The sequence below is a fragment of the Amblyraja radiata genome, chromosome 30 (genome assembly GCF_010909765.2).
Source record: "Amblyraja radiata isolate CabotCenter1 chromosome 30, sAmbRad1.1.pri, whole genome shotgun sequence".
Taxonomy (NCBI): Eukaryota; Metazoa; Chordata; class Chondrichthyes; order Rajiformes; family Rajidae; genus Amblyraja; species Amblyraja radiata.
In genome coordinates, this window is record NC_045985.1 from 3,367,692 (window position 1) to 3,391,196 (window position 23,505).

General features: G+C 44.0%; 2 long non-coding RNA genes across 2 annotated transcripts; both read right to left on the reverse strand.

Annotated features, from left to right (window-relative positions):
* Window positions 1-4,799: 4,799 nt before the first annotated feature.
* Window positions 4,800-18,132, reverse strand: LOC116989820. Its single transcript, XR_004416326.1, has 4 exons — window positions 18,107-18,132; window positions 15,351-15,373; window positions 15,135-15,253; window positions 4,800-4,920 (listed from the first exon to the last, which is right to left on the reverse strand). It is a non-coding gene; the product is annotated as an uncharacterized LOC116989820 (long non-coding RNA).
* Window positions 18,133-18,277: 145 nt separating this feature from the next.
* Window positions 18,278-20,270, reverse strand: LOC116989835. The gene is made up of 3 exons (XR_004416339.1): window positions 20,252-20,270; window positions 20,067-20,160; window positions 18,278-18,341 (listed from the first exon to the last, which is right to left on the reverse strand). It is a non-coding gene; the product is annotated as an uncharacterized LOC116989835 (long non-coding RNA).
* Between the last annotated feature and the right edge of the window lie 3,235 nt (window positions 20,271-23,505).

Here is a 23,505-nt window from a genome sequence, read left to right on the forward strand (position 1 = left end):
CTTCTCCCCCCCTCTCTCTCTCTCTCATCCCACTCTCACACTCTCCCTCTCTCTCTCCTCTTCCCCTCCCTCCCTCCCCGTTCCACCTCTTCTCCCACTCTCTCCCTCTCAACCCCCTTCCTCTCTCCACTCCCTCTCTCCCTCTCTCTCCCTCTTTCTCCCCCCACTCTCTCTTTCCTCTTCCCCTCCCCCTCTCTCTTCTCTTCTCCCTCTCTCCTCTTCTCCCCCTCTTCCTCTCTTTTTTTCTCTCTCCCATTCTCCCCCCCCCCTTCTGGCGGATCAGAGAACTGGCCACAGCCGCCACCTCTCCTCTCTCCCCCCACTCTCCCCCTCTTGTTTATTTCACCGTAAAAACAGCGGCCAAAGTCTCACGCACAATTGTGTGTGTGTGTGTGTGTGTGTGTGTGTGTGTGAGTGTGTGTGCGTGAGTGTGTGTGTGTGTGTGTTTGTGTGAATGTGTGTGCGTGAATGTGTGAGTGTGTGTGTGTGTGAGTGTGTGTGCGTGAATGTGTGAGTGTGTGTGTGTGTGCGTGAGTATGTGAGTGTGTGTGCGTGAGTGTGTGCGTGTGCGAGTGTGTGAGTGAGTGTGAGTGTGTGCGCGCGCGTGCGCCTGTGTGTGTGTGTGCGTGAGTGTGTGTGTGTGCGAGTGTGTGTGTGTGTGAGTGTGAGTGTGTGTGTGTGTGTGTGTGTGTGTGTGTGTGTGTGTGTGTGTGTGTGTGTGTGTGTGTGTGTGTGTGTGTGTGTGTGTGTGTGTGTGTGTGTGTGTGTGTGTGTGTGTGTGTGTGTGTGTGTGTGTGTGGAAATAAGGAACTGCAGATGCTGGTTTCCAAAAAAAAAATACACAGAGTGGTGGATTAACTCAGCGGGTCAGGCAGCATCTGTAGAGAACATGGATAGGTGACGTTTCACAGAGTGCTGGAGTAACTCAGCGGGTCAGGACCGGGGTACTGTTTGGGGATGATCAGCCATGATTCGAATGGCCCACTCCCGCACCTATTGTTTATTGTCTAAAGAAGTGCAATCCGGCATGACGAGAGTAACAAACAGGAGAGACCGCTAGAGCTACCTGGTTGTCTAATACAATGTCTAACTTGAGTAATACTTTGTGCTATTATTTGCATTGTTTTCCATCAACTTCACGAGTTAATACAACACTGTTATTAATAAACAAAACCTAACCTTCTCATTAAGGAATGAATGTAAGTCGGTGATCAATGTATCAGGGTGTAGATGTCGCTGCAAGACCAGCATTTGTTGCACATCACTAATTGCCCTCTGAGTAGATCACTCGGTCAATTCCAAGGACATTTGGTCTTCAACCACTTACTACAAGTTGGATCTTAAACACAATAAGAGTGTTGCGGTCATCGTATTTCAGACAGTTTATTTTTTTCGAGCATTTGAGGTGTCTAATTGTTCAAGTCTAGTCAAGAGAGTTTATTGTCAAGTGTCCCAGATAGGACAATGAAATTCTTGCTTGCTGCAGCACAACAGAATATAGTAGGCATAAATACAGAACAGATCAGTGTGTCTATATACCATAGACCATATATATATGTACATAAATAAACAGATAAAGTGCAATAGGCTGTTATAGTTCAGAGTTTGTTTGAAGTTGCGTTTAATAGCCTGATGGCTGTGGGGAAGCAGCTATTCCTGAACCTGGATGTTGCAGATTTCAGGCTCCTGTACCTTCTACCTGAAGGCAGCGGATAGATGAGTGTGTGGCCAGGATGGTGTGGGTCCTTGATGATGCTGGCAGCCTTTTTGAGGCAGCGACTGCGATCGACACTTAAGACATTGTTTCATGTCTAACTGACCCCTCCCTCGTGTGAGATTAGTTGGTAGCGGCCAGGGGACTGATCACTGGCGGCCAAATAGGGGGTCATCGGGTCAAAGGGCGTGACGCACGGAGCGGCTCAATCCATGCGGCGGACAAGGCAGCCTCCGGCATACACTGTTAAAGCACAACACGCGTACTTTCTTACCTGTTAAAAACTTCCAAAATGGTCATTTTTAGCGCTGTAAATAATTGTGGAAATCGGGCTCAGTGTGAGAGACATTTTGCCTATTTCAGAATTCCAAAAGTGAAGAAAAATGAAGGTAAAGAGAAGCGAGAGCTGAAGGGACAACAACAGCTAAAGTGCTTGGCGAACATTGGCCGTGCAGATATCGAGATTGAAAATATTGGGAATTATCGCGTTTGCCCACTGCATTTCATCAACAGTAAGGCATTATTTGTGTTTTTTCTTGACTCCTTTGGTATCTAAAAAGTTTCAGAAGTGATAAATCTGGCTGTAAAATTTTAAAATCGCCCATGGTTCTCTAGTGGGTTTTACATACAAAATGAAAACGCTTCTGAAGCTAAATTTATCATTAAAAAAATCTGCAGACTTACGAGTGGGATGTGGAAAAGTAAGTTTTCTATCATTATGTTATTAAGATGTATATTTTGGCAAATAATAAAATGTATTGACAGCTTAAACACCCACTCCCTTTCAATAGGATATTGTCAATTTGCTGAGGTTGATTATGTCCAATGAACAGCTAACAATTATGCCATTCCTTGGCTTGCATCTGAGTAATAAGTAATTCAAAACCAACGTATGGTTTGCGATTTTTTTATGATACATTTTGCTTCAGAAGATGTAGATTCACAACTCTGTGGGTGAAAATGTTTTTCCTCATCTCCGTTCTAAATGGTCCACCCCTTATTCTTAAACTGTGACCCCCTGGTTCTGGACTCCCCCCAACACCGGGAACATTTTTCCTGCATCTACCCTTTTTAACACAGGGAGTTGTGAGTCTGTGGAATTCTCTGCTGGAGATAAATGGGGCTACTGTGGATATGGTGAGCTGCTTTAAATACCCGGGAGTCCACATCACAGAGGATCTGACATGGACAACACACACTGCCGCACTGGTGAGTAAGGCAAGGCAGCGCCTTTACCACCTCAGGCAGCTGAGGAAATTCAGAGTCTCTCTGAGGATCCTTCAGTACTTCTACTCTGGGGCTGTAGAAAGCATCTTGTCCGGCAACATCACAATCTGGTTTGGGAACAGCTCTGCCCAGGACAGGAAGGCTCTGCAGAGAGTGGTGCGTTCGGCCGTTATGTTGTGTTGTGTCTTTTTTAAATTGTTGTTTTTTTTCTAACATGTAAATACTGGTTCTGTTCTATTGTGTTCTGCTGTTTTGCACAATCCGCAGGCATTGCCACATTTATTTTACTGTACATCTTGTATGTGGATGTGACACATAGACTTGACTTGACTTCTCTGGATGCTATCAAGAGAGAGCTAGATAGGGCTCTTAAAGATAGCGGAGTCAGGGGGTATGGGAAGAAGGCAGCGACGGGGTATTGATTGGGGATGATCAGCCATGATCACATTGAATGGCAGTGCTGGCTCGAAGGGCCAAATGGCCTACTCCTGCACCTATTGTCTATAGCCTGTCCAATCCCTTAAGAATTTTATATGTTTCTATAAGGAACCCTCTCATCCTTCTAAATTCCAGAGAATACAAGCACAGTCGATCCATTCTTTCACCATATGACAATAGACAATAGACAATAGATGGGACCTTATCAAATGATTTATGAAACTCCAAGTACACTACATGCACCGGCCCGCTCTTTAACACTATCCTACACACACTAGGGACAATCTCGGAGAAAACCCACGCGGGTCACGGGGAGAACGTACAAACTCCGTACAGACAGCACCTGTAGTCGGGATCGAACCCGGGTCTCTGGCGCTGTGAGGCATCAACTCTACCGCTGTCCCACCTTGCACCGACTGTTGTATTACAACCGCCCTTTAAATCATTAAATGATGTTAATGTCGTGGGCAGCTGGAAGCACCCGCTCGTTGGCTGTCAAAGCAAAGTTTACACCAATTTCCTCCCCCCTTGGGCTTGACCCCATTCTTCCAAACATCCGTTCCGAATAAAACTAATCTGTTGTGTGGAGAGCAAATGCTGCAAACACGCTGTAAATGCAATGAGTCGGCGGACTTTAGGACCCGGGGAGCCCGGAACTCAGGGCCCGCCGCCCGCGGCTGCTGCTGAACCCGCGGGAAGGGAGCTTGTATCAATCTTTATATTTTCACAAAAATAATTTCTGTTCCGTTGCCGGACGCGGTTAACGCGTTAAAATGAACGGATCGACAGACAGACAGACAGCTCTGATTTCAGTTGCTGTTTATTTCACTCTTCCCACATTTACATTCCCCCTGGTTTTATTTCCGCGCTCACTGGGGATTGTTTCACGACGCGGAATTTGGGGATTAAATGGGAGCCGTTCGTTCAGCGCCGACCTGTATTCCACCGGGTTTCTGCCCCACAGCCCCTGAGCCCCGCTCCTGACGCCGGTCCCGGGATCCGACCCTTTTACACACCCGGAGCGGAACCGGAGCAGATTCTCAGCCACTGGTTTACCTTCCAAGGCCCAAAGAAAGGATAAAGTTTCTCCGTGAATTTATTCCCAGTGAAGGTGTGGAGATGGGACTTGGTGTCCGCGTTGTAAAATGAAACTGTCCCGGACTCGTAACTGAGATAAACTCCCACCCTTCCGAGGATGGGACGGGCGGGGAGAGGGGATGGAGGGGAGGTGAGTGCAATTAATACGTCATCCAACCGCCAGATGCTACAGACTCCAATCTCCGGGGTCAGTGTGAGCTCTCTCTTCCTGTCCACAGACTCTGCGGCGACTCCCAGACTCCAGCGCCGATTCCCCGCCACCTCCACCTCCCAGTAATGTCTCCCCGATGTGAATCCCTCCGATCCTAGCTCACACAGACTGCCTGTAAACCTCTTCCTGGTTTCACGGAGACTTCTCTCGGTCCCGGTCAGTCTCACCCTCTTCCGATCCTTCGACACCTCGAGCTGCGCATGCGCTGTTCCCACATCCAGGGTGACGGAGACTGGGGGGAGAAGCAGAGAATCAGAGAGTCGCCGGGGGTCGGGGGGAGACTCGGGCACAGGCGGGCGGACAACTGAAACCTTGCCCGTGGTTTCATCCACAACAACATCGGATGAACAGCATACATCTCTCCCGAAGTTTTTATCCAGGGATGGAATGGGGAATATTGTGAGGCGGAGGAGGGTGGACGGGGAGGACGAGTGACAATAGGCAATAGACAATAGGTGCAGGAGTAGGTCATTCGGCCCTTCGATCCAGCACCGCCATTCACTGTGATCATGGTTGATCATCCACAATCAGTACCCCATTCCTGCCTTCTCCCCATATCCCCCACTGCTATTTTTAAGAGCCCTATCTTGCTCTCTCTTGAAAGTATCCAGAGAACCTGCCGCCACCTGAGGCAGAGAATTCCACAGACTCACAACTCTATGTGAGAAAAAGTGTTTCCTCGTCTCTGTTCTAAATGGCTTACTCCTTATTCTTAAAATGTGGCTCCTGGTTCTGGACTCCCCCAACATCGGGAACATGTTTCCACACCCGTAACAATCTTATATGTTTCAATGAAATATCCTCTCATCCTTCTACACTCCAGAGTGTACAAGCCTAGATGCTCCATTCTCTCAGCATATGAAAGTCCCGCCATCCCGGGAATTAACCTTGTAAACCTACTTCCGGTGGCTGCTATGAAGCAGTGAAGGCAGCTGCACTGAGCTCTCCTCCGACAAATCGTGTTTAAAGTCGACTCCCATGCCAGGATCGAGTTAAAAAATCTTATCAGGTTTGCTGAACGTCGAGGGTACTGACTCCATCAAACGGTACCGGTGGATTTGGGATTTTAAACGATTTTATCGTAAAAACTGGATGAGTAAGAGAAGAGGTCAGAGAGGACCCAAGAAGACTACAATCAGTTTCCAGCTCCAAAAAGCTCTGGGTGAGCTTGAAACCTCCCCGGAACTCACTTTTGAAAGTTTGGAAGAGGAGCTGGAACCTCAACAACCTACAAGTGATATGGCTGCGAGAAGTGATACAAAGGGGAAAGAAATGAAAAGCTGGGAAGAAACGGTAAGAGCTAATATTCTTAAAGATATTACTAAAGATCTTCTGAAGCAATTTGCCAAAATGAATTCTACAATTCAGAACAACTTCTCCACTATGGAGGGCACTCTTTCTAAGAAAATTGATAATAGCTGCGGCGAAGTAAAAGAGCTTTATGTAGCCTTGAACCAGCAGTTTAAAGATTTGGAGTCCAGGACGGCGAAGGAATTGGAAAGTATCCAGAAAGATTATAACAATAAACATGACAACCTGCTGAAGCAATTAACAGACTCTGAAAAATTGATGGAAGAGATGGATGGTGAAATGGAACAGATGAGCCAAAAATACAAGGTCTGAAAAAACAACACGATACTAATTGGGAGCTAACGAATAAGCTGAATGAGAAATGTCAAGATTTAGAGGCCAGGTCAAGGAGGCAAAATCTGAGAATAGTAGGAGTTAACGAGGGTGCTGAACACGGCCTTCAAATGCGTGATTTTATTACTAATCTACTTAAAGATGTTTTCAAACTTCCAGAAAAACCAAAGATAGACCTGGCTCATCGAGTGGGTCGCTTCCAAAAACATGATAATGCTAAACCAAGGCAAATCATTGTAAAGTTCCTGGATATTTCAACTTTGGAAACTCTATTAAAGAAGATAACCTATGGAGAAAATCTTACATTTGCTGATAATATCGTAAGATTCTACAGGGATTATCCTCGGGAAATTTTGGCAAAAAGACGCGAGTTTAAAAGGGCAAGCAGTATTTTATATGGACATTATGAAGTTCGTTATGGCGTGATCGATCCAGCGAAAATGCTAATTACGTTTAAGGGCAAGCAACGCTCATTTACGGACCCGGACTCTGCTTGCAAATACGCCCAGGAGATTTTAAACAAAGTTCAAGGAGGAACAGAATAATAGACATTTTATCTGTGGAACTTTGTTTTTTCTGTTTCAATTAAGACATTAGAACGCTTCAGACGGTTACCAGACAGGCTTATCTGGCAAGAATGTGTTGTTCAATAACAGAGGCCGAATTAAACTTCTGAACTGAAAGCACAGATGGAAGCTCAAGGTCGCAAGCTCGTCAACAAACCCCTCAGCACGGAGAACTATGAGACCGTCTCCTTTTGAAATGGCCATTATGAGGCATCTGTTCCACACTATATGACCTATTATTTATATATATAATTAACTAACCAATTAACCACTTACGCGCAATAAACTCAACTAACGTTAAAGGCGCAATGTACTATACTAACACGACTAACTATATAGCAGGAAGGATGGGGGAGGTTAGACATATATTTTAAATACTAAATACTAATTATGAATTACTTAACATACAGGTAAATGAAAAGTGTCATTATTGACGAGGTACTTTAACCCATAATTTCTTTAATTTTAATCCAAATCTTCTACCTTCCCTTTTATTTTATTCTATTTTAAACTGTTCAGCGATTAATTGACCTGATATGATAATTTTGGTAACAATTAGAGGGAACCGACTAACGTTGGGTCAAATTCTAATAGGGGAAAAGGCCCAGTGCGTAATCACATCGACGGAGGTCAATTTAAAAACAAATCTAGCTACCTTAGGTGGTTTTTTTGTAATTTATCGCTGTTTTGATAAATTACATTCACTTTTTTTGTTTATTCACAATTATTTGGTGTATGGCTTAATAATTTTTATGTACACTTTATTTTATGTTTTTCTCTTTCCCTTAATTATGTTTAATAGTGTCAGGAGATGTAGAACTACTAGAAATTATGAAGGACAACCCTGGATTCGGGATTCCGAGGTACTTGGCGGCATCACATGAATCATACAGTCTGGTAATAATAGCCAATGCAAGATAATAGTCGAATAAATATCGGAGGTCTCACCTTCTGTAGTTGGAACATCAGAGGTGCGAATGAGCCAATTAAGAGGGGTAAATTTCTGGCACAATTAAAATCATTAAATATGGATATTGCTTTCCTACAAGAGACACATCTGAAACAACAAACTCAGATCAGATTAAGGGCAAATTGGATAGGTCAAACCTATTACTCCTCATTCACCTCTAAAGCAAGAGGCACGGCTATTATAATTCGGAAGGGTATACCTTTTAAATTAAAGAAATCTATATCTGATAAAGAGGGAAAATATGTTATAGTCACGGGAGAAATTTACAACACACCATTAACTATGATAAATATTTACGCGCCTAATTTTGATAACCCACAATTTTTTAGGAAAATAATAGATTTAATCGCAGAGCATAATTATCAAAATATAATAATGGGGGGAGATTTTAACTGTTATAGATCCATACTTAGATAAATTAATAAAGCTAGGGAAGCGTCTTGTTAAAACTAAGACCTGTGAATTTTTAAATACTTATATAAAAAATAATAACATAGCTGATATTTGGAGAATAGCAAATCCAAGTGGTAGGGAATACTCATTTTATTCATCAGTTCACAAAACTTATTCGCGAATTGACTATTTTTTATTGGACACAAAATTAATCCCGTATACGAATAAACCATCATATCATAATAGTATTATTTCTGATCATTCACCATTGACTTTTATACTTAAAATTGAGGGAATGCCGAGTATAAAACCTTTTTGGAGATTCAATGTACATATATTAAATAACCCGCAGGGTTATGAGTATATAAAAGAACAAATAAAACTTTTTTTCGAAATAAATGACACGCCGGGTATTTCTGCACCGCTATTATGGGAAACCTTCAAGGCATATATTCGCGGCGTCATAATTTCTTACCAAAGTTTTCAAAATAAGGAGAATAAAAGAGAACTTCAGCGGATAGAACAGAAAATAAAACTACTAGAACTGGACAATGCAACTGACCCAACCATAAATAAACATAATAAGATAACTTTATTGAAATATAAAGTCAATAGAATACTATCGGCTAGAGTAATAAGATTATTCCAAGTTACAAAACAAGCACACTTCGAATTTGGGGATAAGCCCCATAAACTACTAGCGAGGCAACTGAAGCAACGAGAAAAGGAAAAAACTATTACTAAAATTAAATCGGATAAGGGTGAGTTTTTAACACTGCCTAAGGATATTAACAAGAGGTTTGCCCAATTTTATCACAATTTATATACATCTAAAATAAATACAGATGTAAGTAAAATCACAAATGTTTTAGATAATTGCAAGCTCCCAAAATTGGATAGTTTAGAACAAGAGCAATAGGAGCACGGATTACTAGTGAAGAAATAAAACAAATAATAAACTCACTGAAAAATGGGAAGACCCCAGGACCAGACGGTTTTAGTAATGAATTTTATAAAAGATTTCAGGAGTCAATTATACCAAGATTATTCAATTTATACACGCTGGCTTATACCGAAAATAAACTACCAGAAACCCTAGCAGAAGCAACAATAACACTTATACCAAAAAAAGATAAAGATTTAGATGAACCGGGTTCTTATAGAGCTATTTCACTACTAAATACAGATCAGAAAATTTTAGCAAAGGTTCTAGCTAGAAGGCTAAATAATTATATTAACAATTTAATAAATACGGATCAAACGGGATTTATACCCAAAAGACAATCGTTTAATAATTTGAGAAGGCTTTTCAATATAATGTACTCTCATAATGAGGACAATGAAGATATTTCAGTTGTCACGCTGGATGCAGAGAAGGCATTTGATCAAGTAGAATGGCAGTATTTATACAAGGTACTCCAAAAATTCAATATGGGAGAGAATTTTATTAGATGGGTTAAACTACTTTACGATAGACCTACGGCAAGAATATTAACTAACAATACGCTATCTCCAAAATTTTACTTATCAAGGGGTAATAGGCAAGGGTGTGCCTTATCACCATTGCTATTTGCCCTTACGATAGAACCGTTGGCCGAAAAGATTAGAAATCACCCGAATATTCACGGATATAACACTAAGGATTCAAAGAATAAAATTTCACTATATGCTGATGATATTCTTTTATATATTACTAATACACAAACGAGTATACCCACCTTATTAACACTAATTGAGGAATTCGGCTCTTTTTCAGGATATAGAATAAATTGGAATAAAAGTGAAATTATGTCTTTAAAACCACAGGATTCGAGACACTTACTAAAATTCCCCTTCAAAATTGCAACAGAAAAATTCAAGTATCTGGGTATTCAAATTACGAGAAGACACAAATCATTATTTAGTGCCAATTTTATACCACTATTAAATAAACTGAATGATATGATTAAATTTTGGAAAACACTTCCGCTCTCATTGATAGGTAGAATTAACGCTATAAAAATGTCTTTCTTACCACAATTAATATATTTGTTTCAAGCGATCCCAATATATATTCCAAAATATTTTTTCAAAAAACTAGATTCCACTATCACTAATTTTATATGGGATTACAGAACACATAGAATTCAACGAAAGCAGTTGTGCAAATCTAAAGAAGTTGGGGGTTTATCATTACCTAACTTTATGTATTACTACTGGGCAGTGCATATTAAGAACATAATGTACTGGCTGGAAAGTTCCACTCAGCAGTTGGAGTGGATAAGAATGGAGAAAGAGGAGTGCTATCCGCACGATATAGGAACGATCCTGCTCTCACCGATAAAATTGAATAGTATAATATATAAGAAGAACCCAATTATTCACAATATAATAAGAATTTGGAAACAAATAAAAGTATCCTTGAAATTAAATAATTTATCAGTACTAACCCCACTATTGAACAGCCCCGCATTCAAACCTTCTCTCATCGACAAAACATATCAACAATGGGATAGACTGGGGATTAGGAAAGTAGGGGATATGTATGAATTGGGTAAACTGTTATCATTTCAACAATTAAAATTAAAATTTAAATTGAAGGATAATCAATATTTTAAATATATACAGGTATGTGACTTTATGAAGAAATATACACATAGATTCCAAACTATATTTTTAGACCCTTTAGAAGAAGCAATGAATATTAAGGCTGATTCACAAAAATTAATATCATGCTTTTATAATAATATATTATATAGAGAATCACCCTCAACAGAAGCACTAAGGGAAGATTGGGAACATGAGCTAATGATAAAGATCTCGAAGGATAGATGGGAAAAGTATTTGATGAATACACATAACTGTTCTATTAATGCAAGACATAATTTAATTCAATTCAAATTATTACATAGACTATATTATTCAAAAACGAGGTTGAATAAATTTTATCCAAACGTCTCTCCCAGATGCGATAAATGTTTGTTTCAAAACGCTAATATAACACATTCATTTGTAGGATGTACAAAGTTGAATACATTTTGGAGTGATATATTTGATATATTTACAAAGCTCTTCAAGTCATGAATAGAACCCAAAATGGAATGGATTATATTTGGAATAATAGGAGAAGATACCAATTTAAATAAAGACCAAAATGTTTTTTTTAATTATGGGTTAATAATTGGAAAGAAATTGATACTTAAATTTTGGAAAAATACAGCCATACCAACTGTTAAAATGTGGATTAGGAATATGATGGACATAGCACGCCTGGAAGAAATGATACTCCGACTAATAGATAAATATGACCAATTCTTAAGGAGTTGGTCTCCTTTCATCGACTTTTTGGAATCATGTGATGCAGCGGTACCATAAGGATTGCTGATTTCAGTTCATGACGTGGATAGATCTACATCTCCGAATATAGATTTGAAAAATTCTCTTTTAAGGGGCCTTCTCTTCTATTTCTACTTTCCACCTTTTCTTTTTTATTTTATTTTTTTTTTTTTTTTTTTTTATATACACACTTCACATTTTTCTACTTTCTACCATCTATTTTTCCACTCTTTCCCCTTTCTATTGTTTTCTTTTTCTTGTCTTGCTTACTCATAACATAAAACTAGAGGTTGTACATGGAATGGATTACGGTATGACATAGTTGGCACCTAAAATTATGTGCCACTGTATTGTTTTGTATTGTATTAACTTCTAATAAAATTAAAAAAAAAAAAAAACCTTGTAAACCTACGCTGCACCCTCTCAATAGCAACAATGTCCTTCCTCAAATTAGGGACCGAAACTGCACACAATACTCCAAGTGTGGTCTCACTAGGGCCCTGTACAACTGCAGAAGAACCTCTTTGCTCCTATATTCGACTCCTCTTGTTATAAAGGCCAACATGCCATTCGCTTTCTTCACTGCCTGCTGTACCTGCATGCTTACTTTCATAGACTAATGAACAAGGACCCCCAGATCCCATTGTACTTCCCCTTCTCCCAACTTGACACCATTTAGATAGTAATCTGCCTTCCTGTTTATACTACCAAAGTGGATAATCTCAGTTATCCACATTAAACTTCATCTGCCATGCATCTGCCCTCTCCCCCAAACTGTCCAAATCATCATGCATTTTCATAGCATCCTCCTCACAGTTCACACTGCCACCCAGCTTTGTGTCATCTGCAAATTTGCTAATGTTACTTTGAATCTCTTCATCCAAATCATTGATGTATATTGTAAATAGCTGCGATCCCAGCACCGAGCCTTGCGGTACCCCGCCTGCCATTCTGAAAGGGACCCGTTAACCCCTACTCTTTGTTTCCTGTCTGCCAACCAATTTTCTATCCATGTCAGCACTCTACCCCCAATACCATGTGCCTAATTTGCCCACTAATCTCCTATGTGGGACCTTATCAAATGCTTTCTGAAAGTCCAGGTGCACCACATCCACTGGCTCTCCCTTGTCCATTTTCCTAGTTACATCTTCAAAAAAATCCAGAAGATTAGTCAAGCATGATTTCCACTTCGTAAATTCATGCTGACTCGGACCGATCCTGTTACTGCTATCCAGAGTGGGGAGAGTGAGGAAGATTGCCAGGTTGCAGTGGGGATGGAGGAATGAAGCGGACTATTCACATATGGAGGCAGATCGGAGCAAGAGGATATTGAGGTGAGTGACAATAGAAAGTAGACAATAGGTGCAGGAGTACGCCATTTGGCCCTTCGAGCCAGCACCGCCATTCAATGTGATCATGGCTCATCATCCCCAATCAGTACCCCGTTCCTGCCTTCTCCACAGATCCCCTGACTCCTCTATCTTTAAGAGCCCTATCTAGCTCTCTCTAGAAAGTATTCAGAGAACTGGCCTCCACCGCCCTCTGAGGCAGATAATTCCACAGACTCACAACTCTCTGTGAGAAAAAGTGTTTCCTCGTCTCCATTCTAAATGGCTTACCCCTTATTCTTAAACTGTGGCCCCTGATTCTGGACTCCTCCAACATCAGGAACATGTTTCCTGCCTCTAGCGTGTCCAAACCCTTAATAATCTGTTATGTTTCAATAAGATACCCTCTCATCCTTCTAAACTCCAGATTGCACAAGCCCAGCAGCTCCATTCTCTCAGCATGTGACTGTCCCGCCATCCCGGGAATTAACCTGGAGAACCTACGCTGCACTCCCTCACCGGTCGGTGGGGGCGCTAGAAGCCGGCAGCCCTGTCAGCAGCGTGTCAGTCTTTTCAACTTTTGGGGGGGGGGGGGGCCTTTCCCGGAGACGTGCCTGGGGCTTCAGCGGCGGGCGCAGCGCGGACTCTTGGCGTGGAGCGGGCAAGCCCTCGCCGGAGGGGAGCGCTCCGTTCGCTGACCCGCGGTAGCCTGAAGCCGGGGTCTGCAGAGCTCCAGCTGGCGAGACGTCCGCAGTCTGGGATCCCTAGTTGGGGCCCCGGGGGGAGAAGAAGCTCCGACTCCGACTGCCGGCCCGCGGCCAACTTCTACTGCGGGCGGGGCATGGACTTACCATCAGGATCGGGGTCCCTCGCCGCGGAGCCCTGGCCGCCGGCCCTGCCGTCTCCGGTGCTTCTGGCTGCGGCGCGACGGGGACTTTAAATCTTCGACCGCCGGCCTGCGGCCTACACCAACCTGAAGCCGCGGTATCCAGTGGGGAAGAGGCGATTCTGGACTTACCTGGACTTTTACCAGACTGTACATCTGGACGTCCGCAGCGACGGCTGCGGAGGGTTGAGGTCCCGACCACGGGGGAAAATGGAGGCGGACTGGCCAAATTTTGTGCCTGCCACCACAGTGATGAATACTGTGGTGGATGTTTGTGTTAAATCTTTATTGTTTCTGTGTGTGTTAGTAGAGGGTTGTTTTTCGGACTGGAGTCCAATGTTGTTCCTTATTTATATACACGATTGGATGTGTGTGTAGGTTGCATGGTTAGTCAGTTTGCAGATGGAACTAAAATTGGTGACATCATGGAGAGTGAAGAAAGTTATCTGAGAATAAATGGGATCCCTGTGAACTGGGCCAATGTGCTCAGGAACGGCAGGTGGGATTAATTCATGTGAAGGTGAGGTGATGCATTTTGCTGAGACAAACCAGGGCAGGACATACACAGTAAACGGGGAACTTTATAGAACTGAGAGATCTCGGGCTGCAGGTACACAATGCCATGGAAGATGCAACAGTGACAGGCAGGGTGGTGAAGAATATGTTTGTCACTCATGATTTACAGGTCAGGGTATTAAATACAGCATTTGACACAATGAGGTTGTTTGTATATTGGAGAGGGTGGTAAAGGATTTACAATAATTTCATCAGGTCTGTAGGGCTGGGTTATAAGGAGACGTTGGACAGGCAGGGACATTTGTCTTTGGAGCCCATCAGAATGCCTTTATAGGCCTTGTATGAGATCTATACAAGGTGCACAGATAAGGTGAATAGCCACAGTATTTTACACAAGGTAGGAGTGTCTAAACTCAGAGTGCATCAGTGTAAGGTGAGAGTGAAAACAGTAAAATGGTTCAGTTTTTTCAGTCAATGCGTAGTGTATGTATGGAACGAACTGACAGAGGAAGTGGACAAGGCAGCTACAATGATGACATTTTACATACAGTTGGGTAGAGATGTGAATAAGAAAGACGGAAGAATATGTGTCAGACCCAGGCAAGTGGGACTAGCTTGGTTGGGCAACTTGATTGGCAGGGTCATGTTGAGTCAAAGAGCCTGTTTCTGTGCAACATCACACTCTGTCTGTGATGCTTTTCTGCAGCTGTGTTTGGTGGAAGATCAAATCTTCAATTTCCCTTCAGTCCAAAATACCATTAATGTTTGCATCTACGCATAACTTAAAGATGTCAGAAACAAGAACAGTGGAAAAGGTATAAGCTTTACCTTGCTTGATGGCATCAGGTGTTTCTGCCAATACCGTGTTGTACAAAAAAGGATTTTCAAATTTTTCAATCAGCAAGTTATCATCTACCACCGACACTGGTTTATCTTCATCACGAACCCTGCAAATATTTAACAGCTAGTTATAAACTGAAAATTAGAAATATATTGGGCTGTTCAACAAAAACTTACAATGTTTCCATCAAGAGTATGTCCTACCTTTGCTTGCGACCAGCTTCCTCCTGAAAGAAATAAAACACAAATCTCAATTGACTGAGATGGACCATCCTCATCCCGACAGCGGGAATTTCACCAAATTCCTACAATCCTCTGATAATTCCCATTTCCCAACTCTTATCACCACTGTCATGCAGAGAGAAAGCGGATATTGCCACAGAGATGTAGAACGATGGGGGAAAGCACATGGAATGTTCATGAGAATGACGCCATAACTCAGAGGATGGAACTCAATGCAAAGATAGACACAAAAGCTGGAGTAACTCAGCGGGACAGGCAGCAGCTCTTGAGAGAAGGAAGGGGTGACGTTATGGGTCAAGACCCTTCTTCAGACTACGGATCTCAACCCGAAATGTCACCCATTCTTTCTCTCCAGAGATGCTGCCTATCCCGCTGAGTTACTCCAGCTTTTTGTGTCTATCTTTGGTTTTAAACCAGCATCTGCAGTTCCTTCTTACACAGAACTCCATGCAAAGACTGGGCAGGTCGTGAGATTTTATCTGGAGAACATGTCAGGAATGAGAGATAGGATTTAAGATTATCAGTGGATTTAAATGGTGTGGGGGTGAAATAATATCTCTACTTGTGGGGAGACCAAAAATCAAAGCTGAATATAGCATGTTATTCAACAATACCGAAAGGAATGTAGTCATGAGAACATGGACCTCACTTGCAATGGAGGGACTGAAGCCAACAGCAGAGATAAATGTAGTGCAGGCGGGGATAAACACATTAGGGCTCCTGGAATTTGGGGTGTTGTTACCGGGGTGTGGAGAGTAGATGAGAGGGATGATGAGTGGAGCAGTAAACATGACTAGGTAGGATGGGCCGAATGGCCTGTCTATGATGTAGAATGTGATGTCATTTCTATGGTGAAACAAGGTGGACAAAACAAACAGAGCAAATTCCCCCAAGGTGACCACCCACTGCTGATGGGAACCGGATATAGATGATCAATCTGATGTGTGTGTGCGCCACGTTCTAGATTTCAATGTTAATCCCCACAATGTGGTCATGGCTGATCTAGCCCAGGACTGAACTCCTCCTCTTTGCCCCATTACCTTTGGTTACAATTCCCCGAATTATCAAACATGTATCTTCCTCTGGTATAAATACGTCTAACATGTTAAACCTCTCAGAGTCTCTAGGTTGGAGACTCCCAGATATTCATTGCCCTCTGCCCATTCCGTGGTCCTTGGATCAGATATAGGATCACCTGTCATTGTTCTAAACGCTACAGAACACAAACAGCTCTCTACATTCCGGCAGGCAATCCTGAGATCCCAGAGATTATACGGGAGGCCAATTAGTTTGGGAACAACAACAGCTGAAACAGATTAAACATTTACCTAAGGTATACAAAAATGCTGGAGAAACTCAGCGAGTGCAGCAGCATCTATGGAGCGAAGGAAATAGGTGACGTTTCGGGCCAAAACCCTTCTTCAGACTGATAGGGGGTGGGGTGGGGGGGGAGAAGGAATGAAAAAAGGGGAGGAGGAGGAGCACGAGGGCGGGGGGGATGGGAGGAGACAGCTCGAGGATTAAGGAAGGGGAGGAGCAGCAAGGGCTAGCAAAATTGGGAGAATTCAACGTTCATGCCATCGGACGCAAGCAACCCAGGCGGAATATGAGATGCTGTTCCTCCAATTTCCGGTGTTGCTCACTCTGGCAATGGAGGAGACCCAGGACAGAGAGGTCGGATTGGGAATGGGAGCTGAGCCAACGGGAGTTCAGGTAGGTTCTTGCGGATGGAGCGGAGGTGTTCGGCGAAACGATCGCCCAACCACCGCTCAGTCTCAACGATGTAAATCAGCTGACATCTAGAGAGCGGATGCAGTAGATGAGGTTGGAGGAGATACAGGTGAACCTTTGTCACACCTGGAACGACTGCTTTGGGTCCTTGAATGGAGTCGAGGGGGGAGGTAAAGGGACAGGTGTTGCAATTTCTTGCGGTTTTGCAACGGAAAGTGCCCGGGGAGGGGGTGGTACGGGAGGGAAGGGAAGAATTGACAAGGGAGTTGCGGAGGGAGCGGTCTTGGCGGAAGGCAGACATGGGGGGAGATGGGAAGCTGTGGCGAGTGGTGGGTCACGTTGAAGGTGGCGAAAATGGCGGAGGGTGATTTGTTGTATTTGCCGGCTGGTGGGGTGAAAGGTGAGGACTAAGGGGGACTCTGCCCTTGTTGCGAGTGCGTGGGATGGGGAGAGAGTAGCAGTGTTGTGGGGTATGAGTCCCTCTAGTCCTCACCTTCACCCCACCAGTCGGCAAATACAACAAATCATCCTCCGCCATTTTCGCCGGAAATTGGAGGAACAGCACCTCATATTCCGCCTGGGTAGGCTACGGCCGGGGTGGCATGAACATTGAATTCTCCAAATTTTGCTAACCATTGCTGTCTCCTCCCCTTCCTTAACCCTCGAGCTGTCTCCTCCATCCCCCCGCCCTCGGGTCCTCCTCCTCCCCTTTTTCATTCCTTCTCCCCCCCCCCCCAACTCTTATCAGTCTGAAGAAGGGGTTCGGCCCGAAACATCACCTATTTCCTTCGCTCCATAGATGCTGCTGCACCCGCTGATTTCTCCAGCATTTTTTGTGTTCCATCAATTTTCCAGCATCTGCAGTTCCTTCTTAAACATTTACCTAGTTTCTGAATTACTGATAAAGCAGCATTTATTTCTGAAAAGTCACCCACCATTTTTGGACTGTGCACTTTCACTTCACCAAACTGTAGTGTAACCCTCACCTTCAGAAACACCACACTGTCTTTTTGATCCATCTGTTGCTGCAACTTTAAGAGTTCCTCCTGAATGGAATTTTAAATTCTCTTGAATCTCTCCAAGATTTTTCTCCATTGTATTTAGAATCTTCTTCTCTTCCTCTCGGATATCTGCCAGTGCGCGCTGCTCTTTCTCAATGAGAATCTTGTGCTGTTCAGCAAACTGGGATGTAATCTTGGACTGAAGGTTGTGTGACTGTTCCTGTGAAATGAAGGTGAAAATCAATATAATGTCACTTTGTTTAAGAAAGAACTGCAGATGCTGGAAAATCGAAGGTAGGCAAAAGTGCTGGAGAAACTCAGCGGGTGCAGGCAGCATCTATGGAGCGAAGGAAATAGGCAAAGTTTCGGGCCGAACCCCTTCTTCAGACTGAGTAGGGGGGGGGGGGAGAAGAAAGGAGAAAGGAAGAGGAGGAGCCCAAGGGCCGAGAGAAAGCCTAGAAGGGGAGGAGACAGCAAGGGTACGGAAATTGGAGAAGTCTATGTTTATAACGCTAGGGGTGCAGACTGCCAAGCGGAATATGAGGTGCTGCTCCTCAATTTCTGGTGGTGCTCACTCTGGCCATGGAGGAGTGAGCACTAAATACACCTGGACCATTTCCGACACTTCCCTACCATTCTTGGCCTCACTATCTCCATCGCAGGTGATGGACATCTGACCGACATCCACTATAACCCACTTACTCCCATGGATATCTTGACTACACTTCTTCCCACCCCTGCTTCTGTCAGGACTCATCCCCTACTCCCAATTCCTCGTCTACGCCGCATCTGCTCCCAGGATGAGGTGTTCCACACCAGGGCATCGGAAATGTCCTCATTCCTCAGGGTACGGGGGTTCCCCTCCCCTACTATAGATGAGGCTCTCACCAGGGTCTCTTCAATACCCCGTAACTCTGCTCTCTCTCCCCATCCCCCCACTTGTAACAAGGGCAGAGTCCCCCAAGTCCTCACCTTCACCCCATCAGCCGTCACATACAACAGATAATCCTCCGCCATTTTCGCCCTGCACCAACGTGACCCCACCACTCGCCACATCTTCCCATCTCCCCCCCCCTGTCTGCTTTCCGCAAAGACCGCTCCCTCCGTAACTCCCTGGTCAATCATCCCTTCCCTACCGTACCACCCCCTCCCCGGGAGCTTTCCCTTGCAACCGCAAGAGAAGCTACACTTGCCCCTTTACCCTCCCTCCTTGACTCCATTCAAGGACCCAAGCAATCGTTCCAGGTTTGACAAAGGTTCACCTGCATCTCCTCCAACCGCATATATTGCATCCATGTAGATGTCAGCGATCTACATCGGTGAGACCAAGCGCAGGCTTGGCGATCGCTTCGCACAACACCTCCGCTCAGTCCGCAATACCAGCCTGATCTCTCGGTGGCTCAGCACTTCAACTCACCCTCCCATTCCCAAATCTCAATCTGACCCTTCTGTCCGGGCCTCCTCCACTGGCCAGAGTGAGCAACACCGGAAATTTGAGGCGCAGCACCTCATATGACTGTGACATTTGCCCGGTACATTATTTATTTACTTTGGCAAATCAATAGCTTCTCTAAATGCTTCTGAAATATCGTGAGGGTAATCTTAGAATCCATCAATCCTCTACCCCAATATAATTCCCCGCTGCCAATCCCTTTTCACGTGCCCATTAATTCCCATTTTTCCCACCCACCACCCACTTTCCCAGGGATTACAACAGTCACCGATTGACCATTGAACCAGCGTGTGCTGGGGACGTGGAAGGAATCCGGCGCGGTCACAGGGAGAAGGCGTGAACCACACGGGCAGCACCCGAGGTCAGGATCGAACCCGCTCACCGGAACTAGGAGACCGCAGCACTACTTGTGTCACTGCGCTGCCCTATTATTACACGTATCACAAAATAAAATCTACACAAGATCAGGAAATCAAAACGGGAAAGCCTCACCAGAACTCCAGAAATCTTCTGTTTCTGTTGCTGCTCCATTTGCTGGATCTCTGATTCCTTTTTGTGAGAGACTGGATGAAGATTTCATTTGATCCTGGGATTATGTTTGGGGATCAGAGAATAAAAGTGTTAGACAATAAAGACGGAATAAAACAACGATGCGATCAAAATCGGTTTGCATTTACCTTGTAGGTTTCAACAGCTTCTTTAACCGGCATGAAGCTGTGAGACTTGTGTTCCCGCCCAGCTGCACAAATCACACAGATCAGCTTCTTGTCGGTTTCACAAAACAGCTTCAGTGTTCCTGATGTTCCTCGCACTGAAGTTTACTTTCCTTCTCTGTCTGATTCAGGCTCAGTGTTCGAGCTTTCTCAGACAGTCTAACCAAGGCCCGATTTACTTTGAGGGTGCGGTCTGTAAACTCCTCTTACATTCCGGGCAGGAGTTTCTCCCTCCCTGTCCAACTCTGTGTGATACAGGGGCGGCAGAAGTTGTGCCCGCACTCCAGTGTAACCGGATCGGTGAAGAAATCCAGGCAGATGGGGACAAACTACCTCCTCGGTTAAACACTCAAAAATGTCTTTCGCAGACCATTTTATCTTCACTTCCTGGTTTCAAAGTGTTTCCCACTGCGCGCGCTGCCGTCTCGGGGGGAATGAATGTTATTGGGCTGCAAGTGTTCAGTGTTGAGTGTCCTGGCCACTCCCAACTAATCACACGAGGGAGGAGTCAGTTAGACATTAAACCGGCCTGAATATTGACGAAAGCGCAGAATTTGGGTGGATGCAGTCTCTTGCCCAGACAAAGTTTCAAAGTGAAGGGAAAAGGTGCTAAGAATCAGAGGGGTAACTTTTCCACACAAAGATGTTGGGTGTATGGAACAGGCTGCCAGAGGAGGTGGTGTGTAGGAAGGAACTGAGAGACTGCAGGTGTTGAACCGAAGATAGGCACAAAAAGCTGGAGTAACTCAGCGGGACAGGCAGCATCTCTGGAGAGAAGGAAAGGGTGATGTTTGCGATCGAGACCCTTCTTCAGATAGACGTCAGAGCAGGTAGTTGAGGCTGGGGCTATCCCATCGTAAAAAAAAACACAGTTACATTCATAGGTACACAAAATTGCTGGGGAAACTCAGCGGGTGCAGCAGCATCTATGGAGCGAAGGAAATAGGCGACGTTTCGGGCCGAAACCCTTCTTCAGACTGATGAACGTCGCCTATTTCCTTCGCTCCATAGATGCTGCTGCACCCGCTGAGTTCCCCAGCAATTTTGTGTACCTTCGATATTCCAGCATCTGCAGTTCTTTTTGAACAGTTACATTATAGGACAGGTTTGGAGGGATATGGACCCAAGCGCAGGCGGGTGGAATGGTGCAGCTGGGACATGTTGACCGGTGTGGGCGAGTTGGGCCGAAGGGCCTGTTTCCACACTGTATCATTCTGTGACTATAGACTGACACAATGTGCTGGAGTAACTCAGCGGGTCATAGAAACATAGAAATTACGTGCAGGAGTAGGCCATTCGGCCCCTCGAGACAGCACCGTCATTCAATATGGTCATGACTGATCATCTAAAATCAATACACCATTCCTGCTTTTTCTCCCATATCCATTGATTCCGTTAGCCCTATGAGCGATATCTAACTCTCTTGAAAACATCCAGTGAATTGACCTCCATTGACCTCTGTGGCAGAGAATTCCCAGATTCACAACTCACTGGATGAAGATGTTTTTTCATCATCCCGTTGTAAATGGCCTACCCCTTATTCTTAAACTGTGACCCTGGTTCTGGACTCCCGCAACATCGGGAACGTGTTTCCTGCATCTAGCTGTCCAATCCCTTAATAATGTAAAATGTTTCTATAAGATCTGCCTCTCATCCTTCTAAATTCCAGTGAATACAAGCCCAGCCGACCCATTCTCTCATCGCACAGTATGTCAGTCCCACCTGCAGGGGTGAGGTGACAGCACTTGCACTTTGTACTGTTTGTTAACAGAGCTGTGTTTTTAACTTCAAGATCGACACAAAATGCTGGAGTAACTCAGCGGGACTGGCAGTCGGCTGGGAAAGAAGGAATGGGCGACGGACTTGGTGTCGGGGCTTCACCGTTCTCCAACATGCATAGTCCCTCTTTAGGTCAATGTTCTCTGGGGTCAACAGCTTCACATTTAACTTGAATGAATGAATGAATGAATGAATGAATGAATGAATAAGTTCTCGGCCAAGTATTCACATACAAGGAATTTGCCTTGATGCTCCGCCCACAAGTGACAACGACATACAGTGACAGTTAGGAATGACACATAAAAACATTCAACATTAACGATAAAACATTATTGATTAAACATGTGAATAAATAAAAATACCACAGCAAAAGGAGGCTACAGATTTTGGTATTGAGTAGAGCTACCTACTGGTGGAAAAACAGCTGTTTTTATGTCTGGCTGTGGCATCTTTGACAGTCCGGAGTCGTCTTCCAGAGGGAAGTGATTCAAAGAGTGTGGTCACGGTCTCCGTCTGCTCTCTGCACTGTCACCACACTGGAAGCCCGAAAGAGGCAGTCAGTCAGACCAGAGAACAGCGTGAAGTAGGATGTGTTGTAATCTGTTGTGTGAGTGTGACTGGTTTGCGAGCAAAAGGGCCAAATTGGATATTAAACGTCAGACGCTGCAAGCGCCCGACTCATTGGCTGAGTAACAATGCGGTTTTCAATATTAAAGCAATTATCACGCTAAACCATCCCCACGGACACGAATCAACATCAGACAGGGTCAGAATCAGCCATAGACCTCACACTAGTGTCAGACTCATTGGCGGGTGTTTGTTCATGGGAAGTAATTCGAAGAACAACGGTAGGAAGTGACCACTACCCGATAGAAATAGTAGTAGGAGGAGTTTAGAGGAGTATAATACAGAGAGAATACAAAAGTGGTCTTTTAGTGGTGCTGATTGGGAGAAGTTTAAGACTATTAGTGATCAAGAAATGGAAAAATTGATATTTATGAAGATGTGGATAATTTAAATATTTCTGTTTGCGAAGCCATTTTAGAGGCAGCAACAAAGTCCATTAAGAGGAAAGGAGGTAAGCACAACAAAAGAGCGTACCATGGTGGACTAAGGAATGTGACAAAGCAATAAGTGTCGAAATAAAGCTTTAAAATTTTGAAAAGAAATCATAATTTCAGAATCTTATTGACTACAAAAGTTGTGCAAGCAAGTGTAAGAGAGTAATAAAAAATGAAAGAGGGAATTTTGGAGGACATTTTGTAACTCAGTGGGAAGGGAGACAAAAGTAGGTCAAGTTTGGGGAATGATAAGGAATGAAAAGGAATTAAAAGAGAATACAATATCCAATCCTACTGACGGTGAAATTACAGCAGTGGAACATGAAAGACGAAGAGAAAGCAGAGATGTGGCAAAATCTTTTGCAAAATTCACAGTTC